Consider the following 17,230-nt stretch of genomic DNA (forward strand, 5'->3'; position numbering starts at 1 on the left):
GCCCTGCAAGGGATTTTGGCAGAGGGAGTGGGTTCCCAGAGTGCTTGGGCACATGGCAGATTAAGTGGGTAGATTCCCTTGACAGTTAGACAGCCTCTGGAGAAAATCCCTAATGTTTGCTTTGGTCTTCAAAAATGCTTTAAGACTTTCTTATTGTCTCCTGCTCCTCAGTCTTTTTAGCCTATACACTACCTAACCTGACTCTTGATTTGGTCTTCCTCACCAGTGTCCTGTGTGCTAATCTCATCTCCTGATAGATCAGAATAACAATAATAGGTGACATTTACTGAGTATTTACTCTGTGCCAGGCATCTTACAAATGCTATTTCATTTAGTCCTGTCACAACAACTCTACACAGTTGTTATTATTACCTCCAATTTCCAGATGAGGAGACTGAAGAATAGTGAGTAACTTGCTCAAGGCCACGTGAGTTGTATGTTCTGGAGCTGGGATTTTGGCCCTGACTCCAGTGCACGTGCTCTTCACTACTATGTTATACTGCACTCCACTCCAATACCAATAGCTGACAATTACCTAGTGCCTTCCTTTTGGCCAAGCATGATGCTAAGCTCTTCATATGTACTAACTCACTTACTAATCCTCTTAATAGTGCTGTAAAGAAGGTTTTATTATTATCCCTGCTTTTCAGAAAAAGAAACTGGGGCACAGAGATATTAAATAACTTACCAAGTCACACCATTAAACAGTGATAGAAACAACCTTTGGACATGAAGCACTCTGACTCTAGAGTCTATGTTCTTAGCCATGAGCCCGTACTGTCTTCAGATGCCCGCTGGGGCAAGGCAGAGGATATCGAAGAGTAAAGTTTGTTCATTTCGGAGACAATTAGGTGGAAATGGGAGCCATTATTCACTTAGTGCTCATTGTTACCATGTGAGAATGTAAGCACAGTGTCCTCGAGCTGCTAGTTTTTTGTGTGTGTGTGTGAGGAAGATCAGCCCTGAGCTAACATCCGAGGATTGGCCCTGGGCTAACATCCGTGCCCATCTTCCTGTACTTTATATGGGACGCCGCCTCGGCATGGCTTAACAAGTGGTGCGTCGGTGCGCGTCCAGGATCCAAACTTGTGAACCCGGGGCTGCCAAAGCGGAGCGCGCGCACTTAACCACTGTGCCACCGGGCCAGCCCTGGGCTGCTAGTTTTTAAAAGAGAAGCCCAAAATCTGGATCTTTACATGAAATTTCCTTATTTTAAATATTGGTAACAAATTCCAATTTTTTAAAAAGCACTCTGCTAGATTACAAAATAATCTGTGGATAGGAGGCATGAAATTATAGATAAGGATATTTAATTCACATACTTACGAAATATTTATTGAGTGCTTCTTATGAACACTGCTAATTATAGGTATAATTATAAAACTATGGACTCCCCATTTTCTATTTTAATATAGATTTAGCAACATTTTCTATGTTTTTAATTAGAAACTGACTCCCTCCCTGATTTCACTGGTAGCAAATCAGTTTAAATGATGGTGTGGGAGATCAAGATTTGGCCGACATGAAATATATCTCTTTACCTTGATTGTTTTCTCTGACAGACATTTGACCTCCTCCACTAACTGCCTAAAGAATTTGACATTGTAACTCCTTCCTGGAACAGATCTTCTATCTGATGGCTGTAATATAATGTAAAATAGATGTTACAATAGGAAAGGCACCAACAAGCCCATCTTATCAGAAGTTCTGTCTCTCTGGTCACATTCTCTGGATGGCCCTGTGAGGAGTTGCCAGACAAACATTTACATTTATAAGGGAAATCTCCATTTGTAAAGGTATCTTCCTCTCTGTATTGAGAAGAGGGGGGATGACTTCATTTCTAGAAACTTATCAATGTGGAAAGTGAGGCCTTAAATCTGCATAATAACCTGACTCTTGTTTACAGTGCTTTAGTGGTAATCTCCTGTAACTGACTCCCCCCACCCCCAACATCGTCCTTTGTCATTGGCTGAATATGGTATTTAAGACGAGAATTTCTGCTATTGTGTGGAGAAACACAGTGTCCCTGGTTTCTCCCATGTATACATGTTATTAAACTTGGTATTATTTTCTCCTGCTAACCTATCTTGTTAATTATTTGGCCAGCCATAAGAACGTTAAGGGAAGGGGCAGAGGGGGATATTCTCCCTCTTTTCCCCACAGTTTTGGTGTAGTCGGCAGGATCCCCACTGGCTGGCAAGTTGCCTTCTCTGGCTGGAAGAACTGCCTTCTCATTGGGCTACTGCAGATGATGAGTTACGTGAACGCCTGATGAAAGCCAGCAAAAGGTAAGATTTCTTACCACATCAGGCTCCCGGAATCTCTATCTGCAGGTCCGGTGGAAGCAAGTGGTGAGAATTTTTTTCTCTTTCTAAATTTAGATTGGCAGGAGAAAATATTTGGGAAACTAGTTTCTTGTGCTTCTAGTGACTCTTGGTTTAAATTTGGTAGAGTACTCTTGGTTTTGATCTTGATCCCTTTTCCTCCCAGAGTAGTCTCTGTCTTGTTCTGTGTCCTGAGAAAACTTGGCCTTGTGACCAGTGAGAATATTCTCCTTGGTCTCCACCGTATGGAAGGTGCATTTACCGGAGTGCAGCTTGGTGGCCAGTCGAGTAGACTGGGGTTCCGAACTGTCTTTGTCCGGCTATGCCAAGGTCTCAGGGAAGTTTGTCATAAAGGGCCCAGTCCATAAGGGCTTTTGTCATCTTAACCTTTGTTGCTTGTTAGTGTTGGAAAAATCCCATTCCGGTATTGCCTGCTCAGTGTCACAGATTAGCGGGTCTGTGACTGGAGGTGTCCCACACTATTGTGGGAGACCGGAGACACAGTTTTCCCTACACCATCCTTACCGCCTGTACAACGAAGGTCTTTACTTTCTCTGAATATCTTTGGGAGTGAATTCTGTGGTTCATGGGGGCTACATCATCTGCGCCCTCACCAGGGACGCCTCTGGCGTCCATGGGAAAGATTTATTCTAAGCGTGGAAAGCTACCTCCGGGTCTTTCCTTAAAAAGGCTTATTGGATTGAGTCACTGTTGGAATAAATATACAAATGAAGATCCTACTCGTCAATGGCCAGACAACAGATCCTTTGAATTGGAAAAACTTCTAAATTGGGGGGAAAAAATGTTTTGAGAGCTCTCACATAATTATTTAATTGGTACCTAAGAATTAAGGCCAGAAAAAGGAGAGAAAAATTTGACTAGCTTTAAGACCCTGACTCAGGGGCTGGCCCTGTGGCTTACCGGTTGGATGCGCGCACTCCGCTGCTGGCGGCCGGGGTTCGGATCCGGGGCACGCACCGACGCACCGCTTCTCTGGCCATGCTGAGGCCGCGTCCCACATGCAGGAGCTGGAAAGATGTGCAGCTATGCCATACAACTATCTATTGGGGCTTTGGGGGAAAAAATAAATAAATACAATTATTAAAAAAAAAAAAAAGACCCTGACTCAGGTTACAATTGAATTGAGAACATGTAAAAGTGTAAGTGTTGATAAGATTATAAAGGTTGGAATCTTTGAGCTAATTTTATATAAAGAGGTTATGTCAACTTTGTCTGAGTGTGTATTAAAATGTCTGACTGAGAATGCTTCCCTTGTTCAAAATTAGAAGACCAAGATATATTGATAAAAAATCTTAATGATAACTATGTTTAGAGGTATAAGAGGTGATGAAATTTACATGAAATTTTGTAGAAAAACTTGTTATTTCTATTACAGAAGGGGTTAACAAAAATAATAAACGATGGCTAAGTTTATCTGATGTCTTATGAAGTCTTATAAATTATTGGGAACAAGTAAATAGTTGTGAAAAAGATGAATGTTGGGTGAATTTTAAACAATAATTATGTGATATGGTGGTTACAGCTTCCAAACTCTTTTTGGTGACTTAAAACTTTAGAGTTTTGCTAAATTTTATGATAAAAGTTCATTGAGTGTCTAGATCATTTCCAAATAAGATAAGATATTAGACATTGATTGCTAAATGTAGGTTTCTCTACTTTTGGCTTTTTTTTTATTACAGGAAAACTAAAAGGTGTTTTGGGTCTATTGCTAAACATGTGTTGTGTTTTATTAAGAGACTGTACTATAAAGTAACATTTCTAGAAGTTATGAAGTGTTTATAAATTTTCCAAGCCACAAGATACTAATGTAAAAGAAAGTTTATAATTGTTTACTTAGTTTTTACTTAGAAATTAAGGTTTCTAAGGGTTAAAATTCCTAATTAGTATATGTGATTGAAGCTACTAAAAATTAAGAAAAACATGTCTGTGTACAAGGAAAGTAAGATGTATAAAGAAGGTACAAAGAATGGAAATGTTTTGTTTGGTTTATTAAGAAAGATAAATTTGTCCTCAAGTACTAGGAGGGAAAAGAAAGACATGGGACAAATTCTGAACGTAAAAAGAAAGTTATAGAAGGTTTGTGGAAGGAATTCTGGAAAAGGAGTTTTATGCTTGGTCAAGTTGGCTAAGATTAAAATGAATTTAATTAAGTAAATGAGTTTTAATATCAGAAGTAAGCTGGAACAAAATTATAATTTGGTCTTATTTTTCTTAAAAGAATAATATTTCTTGAACTTTTCATCTGAGAGGTTATAAGCAGTTTCTTTACCTTTGAGATGTCTTTGTTCTGTTAAAATAATTTCCTGTGTTCAAAAGACTGAGGTCTCTCTATTAAGGCTTTTTGGACTGTTAATGCTCTTTTATGACTTTTTATATTTTTGACAAGCTCCCCAAAATTCAAATCTTAAAGTCTTTTTGTACTTTTTTTTCTTTGAGAATTTTCAAAGGGCCCTGGAAGTTCTCAAAGAAATTTGCTCTCTTCCTATAAGGAGGAAGATACTAAACTTATTAGGCTTACTCAGTATGTTAAACTACATGGGAAGCATTGTCAGATAAGTGATGATAAACCTGCTTAGGTGTTATTTTGTGGGTAAATGTTATTGATATAGGCATTTTAAAATTGTATAACATTATTGAAATTCTGATCTGTCCTGGTTATCAGTCATAATTCTGGTTATTATTATTTTAAAGTGTTGTATGTCACAAAATTAACCAAATTTCTTTGTCAATTTCCATTTTGAGGTCTTGTTGTTTACAGACATTTCTTTGCTCTAATCCTTTTGCAAAATGTTTCAACTTCAGAAAAATTCATGGAAAGAACTCTGACAGTTACACTGGAGTACAGGCTTCTGATAAACTTGCTGATCATAAAACTGAACTGGGTAAGAAATTACAGAAATCTGATGGAGAAACTGATGACTTCATGAAGCTGCTAACAAAAAGATTGGGATCAAAAATGGATTACACAGGACTGAATGAACTGATAAGGATGATTATAATTTTTATGATTTTTCATTTGAAGTATTGCTGAATTTTTAATGTTTTGTTTTTTCAGATTTAAGGAAAACTTTTTCTCTTTTCTCCTGAGCTAGCTATGACTTATAGCCATTTGATAAATGATACTTTTGTAAGCAAAATTAAAATATTTCTCTTTTTCTCTCTACCTGATCCCTCCAGAATTTAAAAACTCTTAGTAAGTAAGTATTGTTGTTTTCATGGCAATATAGTTATTTGCATAAGTTCAATAAGAATCTGTTCTCCTTATAACAGGACACAATTGGAAACATTGGTTATATTACCAAGGTTGTGACTGGAACATCATATTTGCGATATAGCCATACAGATTTGAGGAATCAAGATTGGACTTTATGGAATAAAGCCATGTGGAAATATTGGCCTGGTACCTTATGTTCAATGTTCCAAGCAGCATTTACTGGATAAGTAAAGAATGTCACTTATCTAGCAGGTATAAGGAACCTCGAAATATTTTGGGGGAACCTCGGAAGAGAGGAATTCACCCAAATCTGTAGGTATTGCAGGTGAAGTCTGACAAAATCCTTGGCTTGACTTTCCTGTCCTCGAGAGGCCTTTGAAGTTCAATCTGAGATTTCTTATAAAAAGTTCCAGCAAAGCAGATTTAAAAGAGCATATATGATCAATTGCTATTCTTGCTGTACTTATGTAAATAATTGGGCCAAGTTTATTGGAACTAGACTTATTTTACAAACTAGCTAGTTTTAATTTGGCTATCTTTGATAAAAATGAGGGTGATTTTAGAGAGAAAAATTATATTTCATTTAAAACTATAGTATCCATTTGCGCATATTAGATCCTAGTTTTGTTAATTGTCTTTTGACGTTTTTGTTTTATATCTGTTGACTGGACTGGATCCTTATTTCTTCTAGTCTCCTAAAATATCTGGCTACAGATCTCCAAGCTAACGTTTTTGATTTTTTCCATCATTTTCATTTGGAATCACTGAGAACTGAACCTGCCCTTTTTCCTGAAGCCTTACAAACTGAAGCTGATGGACTTGTTATAAACTTGAGATATTACCCGATGACATCATCAGAGACATTTTAAACTGCAAAAGATACTTTGACGCTGACATCTAAAATTCTTAACTGGCTGTCCTCTGAACTCAGGAACTGATTTACAATTTGCTCCAACCATTAACCTTGTTTTTCTTTTGTTTTCATAGAAATGCTTCTTATTAAATATTTGACTGCTTGCATCCAAAATATATGAAGCCTAACCTTGAGAGCCCACCTGTATCACCACCTTCTAAAATGAACTTAATTGAACTGATCTATTATCAGGACTAATAAATGTGTTCAGTGAGATGAACATCTACCAACTCAGTTTCTGGACTATGAAACTTCTTTAAGTTTCAAAAGGACTGTGAAATCTTTAGTTTCAAAGGCGGGACTGTGGGAGATCAAGATTTGGCCACCCTGAAATATATCTCTTTACCTTGATTGTTTTCTCTGACGGACATTTGACCTCCTCCACTAACTGCTAAAGAATTTGACATTGTAACTCCTTCCTGGAACAGATCTTCTATCTGATGGCTGTAATATAATGTAAAATAGATGTTACAATAGGAAAGGCACCAACAAGCCCATCTTATCAGAAGTTCTGTCTCTCTGGTCACATTCTCTGGATGGCCCTGTGAGGAGTTGCCAGACAAACATTTACATTTATAAGGGAAATCTCCATTTGTAAAGGTATCTTCCTCTCTGTATTGGGAAGAAGGGGGATGACCTCATTTCTAGAAACTTATCAATGTGGAAAGTGAGGCCTTAAATCTGCATAATAACCTGACTCTTGTTTACAGTGCTTTAGTGGTAATCTCCTGTAACTGACTCCCCCCACCCCCAACATCGTCCTTTGTCATTGGCTGAATATGGTATTTAAGACGAGAATTTCTGCTATTGTGTGGAGAAGCGCAGTGTCCCTGGTTTCTCCCATGTATACATGTTATTAAACTTGGTATTATTTTCTCCTGCTAACCTGTCTTGTTAATTATTTGGCCAGCCATAAGAACCTTAAGGGAAGGGGCAGAGGGGGATATTCTCCCTCTTCCCCCACAATGGTCTATGTGTATTTTAGAATTTTATTCTCCCTCTTCCCCCACAATGGTCTATGTGTATTTTAGAATTTAATTTCCCAGCAAAGTTATAAGACTGTTGGAAGAAAAATGTAGACATTCAGAGTGTAATATACTAAGGATGCATGTTAAATTCTCTTATCTTTTTTCCAAATATGAATAAATTGCACGTAGAAACAAATATTAATTTCTGTAGACTTTGCAATGAACAAAACACACATATATACTACACACACATACACACACACACACACACACGAGCACAACACATCTGTGAGCCACATCTGATCCTTGGGCTGCCAGTTTGCAACCTCTGTCTTGGGGAACATATCTTTTTTTCCCTTCTCTGCAGTTCCTAGCCCATTATCAGGTTTATAGCAGGCACTGACCGAACACATATTGACTTTTTGTGTTCTTGTTCTGGCCTACATGTGTCTCAAACCTGATGCCCACTCTCAGGCCACCTCTGTCAGTTTCCACTGTAGGGGAAGAGGGAGAATCCCCCTCTGCCCTTTCCCTCAAGGTTCTTATGGCTGGCCAAATAATTAACAAGACAGGTTAGCAGGAGAAAATAATACCAATTTTAATAACATGTATACATGGGAGAAACCAGGGACACTGCGTTTCTCCACACAATAGCAGAAATTCTCGTCTTAAATACCATCTTCAGCTAAAGACAAAGGAGGATGTTGGGGGTGGGGGGAGTCAGTTACAGGAGATTACCACTAAAGCACAGTAAACAAGAGTCAGGTTATTATGCAGATTTAAGGCCTCACCTTCCACATTGATAAGTTTCTAGAAATGAGGTCATCCTCCCTCTTCCCAATGCAGAGAGGGAGATACTTTTACAAATGGAGATTTCCCTTATAAATGTAAATGTTTGTCTGGCAGCTCCTCACAGGACCATCCAGAGAATGTGGCCAGAGAGACAGAACTTCTGATAAGATGGGCTTGTTGGTGCCTTTCCTATTGTAACATCTATTTTACATTATATTACAGCCATCAGATAGAAGATCTGTTCCAGGAAGGAGTTACTATGTCAAATTCTTTAGGCAGTTAGTGTGGGAGGTCAAATGTCCTCAAAAACAACAACCAAGGTAAAGAGATAGATTTCAGGGTGGCCAAATCTCGATCTCCCACAATAGTCACACATATCCTTGAAGAGAGGATACAGAAACCTCACTACCAGGGTTGTCCTGAGACTAAATCCAGCCACTAAGTGAAGAATGTGGAGCTGGGCCCGGCTCAACCGTCTGGTCTATAAATAATAGCTGTCTTGCCTCCCTGGAGCAGGAAATTCATGTGGCTCCTTGAACTGCCCCCTCAGCCAGAACCCCTTAACCTGATGGAGGTCAGAATAATTTTTTTCTAAATGCTCACCAGAAACTCCTTTGTTGGTAGAAATAGGGCTTCTGTATCAAAGGCTATTCAAATTATTAAGCCCATGTAACATAGGCCTCAGAAAACAAATATGCCCATTTGGCATCGACAATGTATGTGAGTGTCCATTGCCTCTTCATTCCTCCAACACCAGGTATTACCATTTTATGTTTTTATTGTCAATCTGATACTCATTTTCCTCAGACCTGCCTCATTGGAAGAGTCTTCTCAAATGGTTGTTAAACTTACGGATTCACAGGCTCATCCCCTGGAGTTGCCAGATTTAGCAAATAAAAATACAGTATGCCCAGGTGAATTTGAATTTCAGGTAAACAAAATAATATTACATGAGATATACTTACACTAAAATATATTTATCGTTTATTTGAAATTCAAATTTAACTGGGTTAAATTTAATCTGGCAACCCTACTCGTGGAGGGCTCTGTGAGGTAGAACCAAGGTTCTCAACAAGGTGGATAAACAGCCCCCACTGAGCCCCCAGCAGAGGCTAGCACCAATCCTCGTCCATGTGAGTGAGCTCTCCTGGATGTCCCGGCCAAGTGAAGCCTCCAGATGACTGCAGCCCACCGTGACAGACTCCACATGGAGCAGAAAAACACCCAGTTAAGCCCAGTCAACCCATAGAATCCTGAGAGATGATAAATAGCTATTGTTTTGAGAGTGTTTTCTTAAGCAGAAATGGATATCCAAAATACGCGGTTTTGTTGAACTCTTCCTCTTTTTTTGTGATCTGTAATCATTGGATAAGATAGAGAATCTCTTACCCTTGAAGGCTTAGTAGGACTGTGTTAGAATTTTAGCTATAGTCTGCATTTGGGTTTATGTGTGGGTATAGATTTTTGAACATTTCCTTAATTCCTTCTTGAAGAAATCTCCAAGGGAAATTTTTGCACTGTATACCTTTCACCCTACTCTTGGAATTTAGAATCTAATTCCAATCCCCTGCCATAAGATGAGCCTCTATACCAATCATGCCTGTTAAGAGAGTAAGAGGCTGTTGCTAAAAACTGTTCAATGAGCCACATGAAAAGCCATATACTCAGAAGGTTGCTTGATGAGTATGCAATTAGAACAAGGGGTATTTATTCACTTTCAGAAGTATTCCTCAAAGAAGGTGTCCTGAAACACTTTCTCCTGTACAGAGATAGCTTTGCAAGGGAAGTTTTTTCCTTAGGCACACACAGACAGGGCTCCTTCACCAGACAGCAGAATGATATCCATTACAGTTTGTGGCCCTTGTGACTGGCCCATTGCAGCACTACTGAGTGGACAAGTCTGTCTAATTCTGGGGTTCATTAATAGAAAACACCTTACCTGCAGATCTAAGCCACTCTCTCCAATATCACTTTTATAAAGAATAAAGTCAATATATTATTCTCCTTATTTTTTTTATATTTCTTAGTTGGTTTAGTGCTCAGACATGGAGCAGGGATGTATCTGGAGGCAGGGGCTGGGCCCCTTAAAAGCTCAAGCATTTTGGAGCAAGATCATAGGAATAGTTGGGAGCCAGCAAGACACAGAAAAGGAAGAAGAACTGTGAGCCAACTGTAAGACTCACCTCTGAGGGCAGAGCAGGACAGATGCTCCATAAGGGCAATTTACCACCAAGAGTTTTGAAGGGAGAGGTCCTGGGCTCTGTAATTTGTTTCTCCTTCCAATCTCATTAATTAGGTAAGTTATTCCTGCGATAGAGAAGGAGTGTATAGAGAGGCTAGAAGTGTTTTGGTCATGAATGCCCCTCCACATGGAAGAAATTATCAAGAACTGATGATCAGAATTCCCCCAGGACAAACCAACCATATGGTCCACTTGACTAAGTTTCTGCCTACTAAATAACTGTGATATTCTAGGCCTGCTTCATTGGAATAATTCCCAAATTGCTTAAATGACATTTTTTGTGTGTCCCTAGATCATTCAGTCACATGATTATAGACAGTCTCTTAGTTCTCTCCCACAGATGGCTAACTGCTTACCATGGGTGTGATTTTACACGTTCAGCTTCCTAGGCTAGTTTGTGTCTAACAACCCTAGGAAACCTCCCTGGGTCTTTGTGTACTAATAATACTCCCCTGCTGTCTCTTTAAAGCAAACAAAATTCCTGACGACAGGGACATGCTTTGTTCCAACAACATGGGCGGAGTTCCGCCAATTGCCCGGGTCCTAATCTAGTGCCTGTAATTACTATGCTTTCTCATGTGGAGGCCTGAAGAGCGAAAAGTGTTTTGCTTTCAGCTAAAGGCCGGGGGGTGGATGGCTGTGAGGAGGCGTTTCCGGTGTGGAGGATAAGCTGTGCGTCATGGTTGCCATAGAAACCTGACGTCAATATGGCGACCATGACGACTTTTTAATAGAGACAGACGTGGCCTGGCGCGAAGTACAGAGTCCTGCCTTCGGGTGTTTGGGACTCAGCTGAGCGTGTTGGGTCCCCGCGCTGGAGTGTGGGGGACACAAAGGAATCCAGATGCAAGTCGCCTCTTTCCCGCTTTGGCGCTCGATGCCCCGACTGTCTCGTAGGTAAAGCCATGGGATTCCCTCCCGGCCCCAGTGAGTGTGGAGTCCTGCTGCAGGGGTGTCCTGGAGATACTCTCCTTCTAAAGGCAGGGGCTCCGGAGGTTAAGACAGGTAGCGACTCTCTCTGAGCCCCAGCTCCCTCCTCAGTCAAACGGGGATAAGAATGCTTAACCCACAGGATCTCTGTGAGGGTTTCAGTGATAACACACGAGTAAGCCCATGGCCCTGTGGTTACTGCGGGACCACGAATGACTGTGTGAATTCAGGCCACTTGTTATTGTTTTCAACGTTGTTGTTAGAGGATAAAGGAGGAAAAGAGAAGAAAAAGGCCCTTGGTGAGAAGCCCATTGTGTATTCTGGTTGTTATAATCACTGTCCACTTGTATCAGTGTCATTGTCACTACCCCAGTTCCTAGCGTCGTGCAGGGCACATAGTTACTCCAGTAAAGCATAGTGATTGCTGGATCTGTCTCTCCCTGTGCAGCTCCTCATGCCGGTGGCCGAGCTCCTATCAGGTGTCCGAAGGCGGCATGTTCTGAGGATCTGTGTTCTGATGGCTGCTGAATCATCTGCTCCAGATTCAAGGGCGGCAGTCCTCAGGAGACCCCAACACTTTACATCCCTAGTAGGATCTGACGCCTGGGTCAGTGAGTTCATAGATTTGATAAAAGCATGTTGTGGAATAATTCCTGTGAATTTAGCAAACGAGCCTCAAAGGAGAGAAGCTACTTTGATCTTACGGGAGAAGAGGCTTAGCAGGTGGAATTCATTCTATCAGCAGCTATGTGCTTTGTAATAGCTCTTGAGGCCCATCATAGAGAAGTCTCCTTTTGTCTGAAAGCAGTGATTTGTTCAGCCTGAGAAAGGAACATGATCTTTAACATGAATTTGGAATAAATATACCTAAATTGTTCTTACTGTGTAAAGATTCTTCAGTGATTCCCATGTTTCTCTCAGATAGGTGTTGAAGTATGTATTTGGTTAGAAAGTCTTCTGAGCAATTTGAGATTGTAATATAGTTTCTTCCTTGGTAGCCACATTTTTATCCATTCTATAACGAAAAATTTTAAGAAACCAGAAATTTTCCAAATGTTAGTTAAAAATGTCAGTTATAAGAATTTATATTTTCAAAAATAATTAGAGTATCTTATTATAATGATACCCAGCCATATCTTCTAAAATAACCAGATACTCCTAGGGCTGGCCCGGTGGCATAGTGGTTAAGTTCGTGTGTTCTGCTTTGGCGGCTTGGGGTTTGCAGGTTCGGATCCCGGGCACGGACCTATGCACTGCTTATCAAGCCATGCTGTGGCAGGCGTCCCACATATAAAGTAGAGGAAGATGGGCATGGATGTTAGCCCAGAGCCAATCTTCCTCAGCAAAAAGAGGAGGATTGGCAACAGATGTTAGCTCAGGGCTGGTCTTCCTGCCAAAAATAAATAAATAAATAATAACCAGGTAGTCACATATAGTTATGTTTACTTTCCCAGTACATAACAGTTGCAGTTCTCTACTACCTGGCCTCCCTACCCCTCCCTGCTGCTGTGTACCCGGGCAACCACTGATCTTCTCTAACTGTAGATTAGTTTTCATGTCCTAGAATTTTCTTTAAATGGGATCATAAAGGTTTTTTTGTTGGTTTGGTTTTGGCCTGGCTTCTTTCAGTCCCTTTTTATTTTAAATTTGTCCATTTTGTTGCATATATCAGTAATTCCTTTTTTTTTTGACCGATGAATAGTATCCCAGTATGTGGATATACTATGATTTGTTTGAAAATTTTTTTTTAATTAAAGCTCCAATGAACATTTGTGTATAAGTTTTTGCATGGACATATGCTTTCTTTCCCTCGAGTAAACACTTAAGAGTGCAATGGCTGGATCATATGGTAGATGTAAGATTAACATCGTTAAGAAACTGCCAAACTGATCATACCATTCATTCCCACCAGCAGTGTATGAGAGTTCTATCCTCCACAACCTTGCCAGTGCTTGCGGTGATCAGTCTTTTTAATTATAGTCATTTTCATAGGGGTAGAGTGCTATCCCATTGTAGTTTTAATTTATAATTCCCTAATGATGTTGAGCATATTTTCATGTGCTTATTTGCTATTTCTATATCTTCTTTGGTGAGGTGTCTATTCACATTTTCCCCCATTTATTTATTGTAGTATCTATTTTTCTAATTGACTTTTGATAGATTTTCTGTATTCTAAATACAGATCCTTTGTCAGATATGTAATTTGCACATATTTTCTCCCACTCAGTGCCTTATCTTTTCATTCTCTCAACAATGTCTTAGGGAGAGCAAGAATTTTTAATTTAGAGGAAATCCAATTTATGTATTAGTTCATTTATGGATTGTAGTTTTGGTGTCTCATCTATGAAATCTTCACCCAACCCAAGGATTTTCTCCTATGTTTCTCTAGAGGTTGATGGCTTTAGGTTTTATATTTAGGTCTATGATCCGTTTTGAGTGTAATTTTATATATGGTTTGATATATGGATCACAGTTTGTATTTGTGTATATGATAGCCACTTGTCCCAGCACCATTTGTTGATAAGACTATCATTTCTTCACTGAATTGCTTTTGCCCCTTTTTCAAAAATCAGTTGTCCGTATATGTGTGCATCTGTTTCTGGACTCTTTATTCTTTTCCTTCGATCTACTTGTCTACCTTGATTCCAGTACCACACTGTCTTGACTACTATAGGTTTATAATGAGTCTCCAAATCTGGGAGTGTTCATCCTCCAAATTTATTCTTCATTTTCAAAGTTGTTTTTCATAGTCTAGGTCCTCTGCATTTCCACATGTACTTCAGAATTGGCCTGTCAATATTTTAAAAATATATATTTGCTAGGACTTTTATTGGGATTGCTTTGAATAAATAGATCAATTTTGGAAGAAGAGACATCTTAACAATACTGAGTCTTCCGACCCATGAAGACCATTATCTTTCTGCTTATTTAGGTCTTCTTTAATTTCTCTGAGCAGTGTTTTGGAGTGTTCAGTGAACAGGACTTGCACATCAGTGCACAGATTATCCGTATGTATTTCATACTTTTTGATGCTATTGTAAATGGCATTATTTTGTAATTACAATTCCCAATTATATTTTCACTAAACTATCAGCAGCCAAATGTTTAACAATAGCCATTGGGGGATCTTTTTGATCGAAAGCAAAGGCTGCGCTAGAATGGAAAAGCTACTTGATGCATAACGTGCATTTCACTGTGTTTCTGTATCAGCGTTTAGACGTTATTGGTAGTGTACTGAAACTAGGGAGAAAAATTTCACAGAGACAATTCTACAGGTCTTCTCCAGAAAAATCAATCACTAAAAGAAAATAGTCATGGTAGCTTTCAACTTTATGTGTGTGGTTAGAATTGAACCAGTTGAATCATGGGGTTTTTCTTTTTTGCCCCCCAGCAAATTTGCCTCAATGAATTCCTGGGTTCTTGGGTGGTGAGACAGAAGGAGAGAGCATGTACATATATGAGTATGTATATATGTATATATATATATATATTGCTGAAGCTGCCAGAAATGTTTATTGTGAAGAATACTTGAGGTTAATTACTGTGGTCATGTCAGTCCTGTTCACTTCCTAGCAGATAATACGAACCAACTGACAGTGGTGGTTGTTTTTTTCCAGCTTCACTTGGCGAGCGTGGTTACCATGGTGACTCAGCGACTGCTGTGGAATTTGGTGCAGATTCAGCATCATTTTTATTTTATTTATTTATTTTTTTTGTGTGTGAGGAAGATCAGCCCTGAGCTAACATCTGCCAATCCTCTTTTTTTGCTGAGGAAGATTGTCCCTGAGCTAACATCCATGCCCATCTTCCTCTACTTTATATGGGACGCCACCACAGCATGGCTTAACAAGCGGTGCGTTGGTGTGCACCCGGGATCCCAACAGGCGAACCCCAGGCCGCCGCAGCAGAGTGCACACACTTAACCGCTTGCGCCACCGGGCTGGCCCCCAGCATCATTTTTAATTCCAGCCTGAATCATTTCTTACTATGATATTTGTCAAATATTGCTTTTCTAATTTCCTCATTTCTTCCAGGTTTATTCATTGAAATTTGATGGGAGGTAGAGCTTTCTCTTCTCCTTGTTTATATACGTTTTTTATTTATATCAGTATGACTCAGATTCCTGTTTTGCTCAAAGGGTTACCATCTGTTGCTATAATTATTTATTTTGATGCTCAAATTGTCCAAGAATTGGCCAGTGAAAGCCCCTTCAAGTTGGCTTCTGTGTCCATTTGACACCTCTTTAGAATTCTTTAAACATGTACTTTGCTCTCTGAGGCCATCCCCTACTCTGTAGAAAGGAAATTATGATGCCCACCTCAGAGCATCACTTTGAGAAAATCAAGAGAAAAAGTCTGAAAATAACAATCTACAGCATGTGGCATCTAGTAAGCCCTCAGTAAATGTTAGTTCCCCCAATTCCAACTTTGTCTCCTTCATTCTGTCAGTGTGATGCCTCTGACATTAACATAGTAGCATGACTACCAGAGAGAATACTTGGACGTGTAACACCAGCAGGGATAAGCCCCCATTTCCGTGATGTGTGAGCTTCAGCATCACTGCATGTGCAGGAGGGGCTGTGTGATGGGGCTGGGGAAGAGGCAAATTGTCGTTGCACAGCTTCCAGTGGATGGAGTGGGGACAGGCAAGGACATCCTCACCCCTTTCCCCTGAGTTTCATGTGCTGTCCCATCCTCTCACTTTCCTCTTCTCCATGTGCTGTCTTATCTACTGACTCTCCCTTCTAGTGGCCCATCAGGGAAGGGTGTGGACTCTGAGCTCCAGAAACACGAACTGACAGAGAAGAACCAAGTGTGATGTCAAGTGTGCAGACAGGTTCCTGGAGCAAGAGTGAGGAGATCAGGGTCCCATTATTGGGACACTTAGGTAAGTCACTATCCTTCCACCAGCCCCGTCTATACAACAGGATAACAATACCCACTGCTCCGGACACCCAGGAATACTCTGGAGTTTAAGTGTGATCCACGTGGGAAAGTAATCTGTGGTCGTAGGTCGGAGGAAGGACTAGTGCACTTTCAAGTAATTACATAAACAGAGACACCCCAGATATCATAGAATTCTGCGTGGTAGGCATTAAATTAATGGTACACAAATGTCAGCTGTTTAGGTCAGGATTTCTCCAAGCATGGTCCTTGGACCACTTCATTAAAATCATCAGGAAGTGCTTGTTAAAATTGTAGATTCCTGGGCCCACTCTAGTTCTGCTGAAGCAAAAACAGGGAGGTGGAATGGTAGGTGTCTACATTTTGACTAATATTTCCAGTTGTTTCTGGTACTCATCCAAGTTTAAAAAGCACTGCTGTGGATTTGCAACAAACACTTTTTAAAATTTTGAATCCTTTGATGTCTAATATCCTTGTCAGCTTCTGCAGTGCAGCTTTAAATATCTGTGTCTGCTTCTGTGTGTCAAATAGGAAACAGTTCCTTTACATAAGTAATATTCAGTGATGTATATGTGAGGCACTGAACTAGGCACTGAGGACACAGCTCAGAGAACAAGACAGGCAGGGTCCCTGGAATTTCATTCTAGTTTGAGAAAACTGGCAATAAGCAGGTAAATAAATCGATAAGCAGGGAAATTCCATATGGGGGTGAGTGCTTTGAAGAAAGTAAACATAGAGTAGAAATGACCAGAACAGGGATTATTGTAGATGGAGTTGTCAGTGAAGCTCTTTCTCAGGTAGTGATATTTGAACTGAGTCTTGAATGACAAGAAACAGCCAGGCCTGGACTGGCCTTTTGGTTAGGGGCCTTGTGATGTGGGAAAGCTCCAGTTGTTCCAGGAGCAGACGATGAGCTCGAGTG

At 40.0% G+C, this 17,230-nt stretch overlaps 1 long non-coding RNA gene across 3 annotated transcripts in view; it reads left to right on the plus strand.

Annotated features, from left to right (window-relative positions):
• The first annotated feature begins 11,229 nt into the window (after positions 1-11,229).
• The window catches only part of LOC131401272 (uncharacterized), an 80,158-nt gene continuing 74,157 nt past the window's right edge, over positions 11,230-17,230 (plus strand). For 2 of the 3 annotated variants that reach the window (XR_009217621.1, XR_009217619.1), the window contains exons 1-3: positions 11,230-11,371; positions 11,853-12,011; positions 16,153-16,291. This is a non-coding gene — a long non-coding RNA (uncharacterized LOC131401272). The remainder of the gene's footprint in view (positions 11,372-11,852; positions 12,012-16,152; positions 16,292-17,230) is intronic. The other variant, XR_009217620.1, reaches the window with a different exon arrangement.

The sequence above is a fragment of the Diceros bicornis genome, chromosome X (genome assembly GCF_020826845.1).
Source record: "Diceros bicornis minor isolate mBicDic1 chromosome X, mDicBic1.mat.cur, whole genome shotgun sequence".
Classification (NCBI taxonomy): domain Eukaryota; kingdom Metazoa; phylum Chordata; class Mammalia; order Perissodactyla; family Rhinocerotidae; genus Diceros; species Diceros bicornis.